Raw genomic sequence first — 2,526 nt, 5'->3', positions numbered from 1 at the left:
AGGAGAGGTATAGCTGGGTCTTGAAATAGAACTATTCCTAGTTTTCTGAGAAATCAAGAAATTGATTTCCAAAATGTTTGTACAAGTTTACACTCTTACCAGCATCAACTGGAAAAGATAGTCCAGCCATTAAAGTCTAGACTCACTACCAAAAATATACTTATATAGTTCAGAACCACTTACTCAGGGATGGCACTGCCCATAGTAGGCTGGGTCCTCCCACATCAATCATTCATCAAGAAAATCTTCACAGACTTGTAGGCCACTTTGGCTTAGACATTGACTCAGTTGAGATTCCCTCTTCTTAGATAACTCTAACTTGTATCAAGCTGACAGAAAACTAGCTAGCATAAAACCAAAGACAGGGCTGAGCATGGTGCCCCATAACTTAAACCCTAGCATTTGGCAAGTCTAGGCTGCTGGATCTCTGTGAGTTTGAAACCAACCCTGGTCTTGAGACTTGTTTCAAAACAAAAACAAACAAACAAAAAGAGAGATAAAACCTAAAGAAGACCTTTTTAAACTAGTCATTGTCATGTTTGTGGTCTATATTTATTGAAATATTGTTATAGTCTATAAGTATTCAAAGATTCATTTGCTATCCAGGCATGAGTTATTCATTATTTGTGTGTATCTCCAAACTCCTGTGCATTGAATCAGCTTCTTGTCTTTCTTCCTCTATTTAGATAAATATTCATCCAAATGTTTATTTTTACTTTATATAAAATTTTTTACTGGGCAATAGTGATGCATACCTTTAACCCTAGCACTGGGGAGGCAGAAGTAGGCAGATCTCTGTGAGTTCTAGGCTAACCTGGTCTACAAATGAGTCCCAGGGCAACCAGGGCTACATAGTGAGACCCTGTTTCAAAAAACAAATACAAATGCTTCGGTCAGGCATGGTGGCACATGATTTTAATTGGTTATTGAAGCTGGAGCTATAGTTCCATTGGTAGAGTGTTTGCCTGGCATGTGTGAAGGCCTGGACTCTATTTCCAGCTTTGCATAAAACAAGATATGAGGACACATTCCCGCACCTGAGACACAGAGACAGGTAGATCTCTGTGAGTTTGAGGTTAGTCTGGTCCACATAGAGAGCTCCAGGCCTGCCAGGACTACATAGTGAGACCCTGTCTCAAAAATTAAATTCATACTTATATATTTTATGTGTATAAGTTTTTGCCTGTGTGCTTGATGCACAAGTTAGTCAGAAGAGTGAGTCATACTCACTGGAACTATAGTTATAGATGCCTGTGTGTGCTGAGAACTGAACCCCAATCCTCTGCAAGAACAATAATTGCTCTTTTTTTTTAGATTTATTTATTTATTTATTTATTTATTTATTTATTATAAGTACATTGCAGCTGTCTTCAGACACACCAGAAGAGGGCATCAGTGGTTGCTGGGAATTGAACTCAGGACTTCTGGAAGAGCAGTCAGTGCTTTTGTTTTTGTTTTTTCCGGAGCTGGGGACCGAACCCAGGGCCTTGTGCTTCCTAGGCAAGCGCTCTACCACTGAGCTAAATCCCCAACCCCAGTCAGTGCTTTTAACCGCTGAGCCATCTCTCCAGCCCGCAGCCAGTGCTCTTAAACACTGAGCTATCTCTCCAGCCCCAGTAATTGCTCTTAAGTGCTAAGCTATGCCTTTAGCCTCTTAAAAAATTTTTTGTGGGGGTTGGGGATTTAGCTCAGTGGTAGAGCGCTTGCCTAGCAAGTGCAAGGCCCTGGGTTCGGTCCCTAGCTCCGGAAAAAAAAATTTTTTTTTTTGGCTAGGCAGTAGTGGTGCATATTATCTTTAATTCTAACAGAGGCAGAGGCAGATGAATCTCTGAGTTTGAGGCCAGCCTAACCTACAAAGCAAATTCTAGAACCCTGAAATAGAGAAACTCTGTCTCAAACAACAACAACAACAACAACAACAACAACAACAACAACAACAACATCCCAAAACCGAAAACCATAGCCGATCACACAAATAAAATTTGTTCCTTTGTTTTCTGAACGCAAGAACTTACATATTCTTCAAGTTAGCCTCAAATCCCAAACTTGCCACTTTCACCCTCTTCCCTTAGCTCTCTCAATGCTGCGTTTACAGGCTTGTGAATCTAACCCGTGTTTGTTTAAATTCTTTTTTTTTTTTCTTTTCTTTTCTTTTTTTCTAAGCTGGGGACCAAACCCAGGGCCTTGCGCTTGCTAGGCAAGCGCTCTACCACTGAGCTAAATCCCCAACCCCGTTTGTTTAAATTCTTTCTTTTCCTCCTCCTCCTCCTCCTCCTCCTCCTCCTCCTCCTCCTCCTCCTCCTCCTCCTCCTCCTCCTCCTCCTCTTCCTCCTCCTTCTCCTCCTCCTCCTCTTGTCTTGCTGTATCCTAGAAGATAACCTTGAAACACCTGATCCTACCAGGTGTGGTAGCACACGTCTTTCGTTCCAGCATTTGAGAGCCAGAGGTGGATCTCTGTGAGTTGAAGGCCATCCTGGTCTACAGAGTGAGTTTCAGCCTAGCCTAGGCTATACACTGAGACCCTGT

This window comes from Rattus norvegicus, chromosome 20, assembly GCF_021556685.1.
Source record: "Rattus norvegicus strain SHRSP/BbbUtx chromosome 20, alternate assembly SHRSP_T2T, whole genome shotgun sequence".
NCBI classification, from domain to species: domain Eukaryota; kingdom Metazoa; phylum Chordata; class Mammalia; order Rodentia; family Muridae; genus Rattus; species Rattus norvegicus.
Note: the sequence above shows the minus strand (reverse complement) of the source record.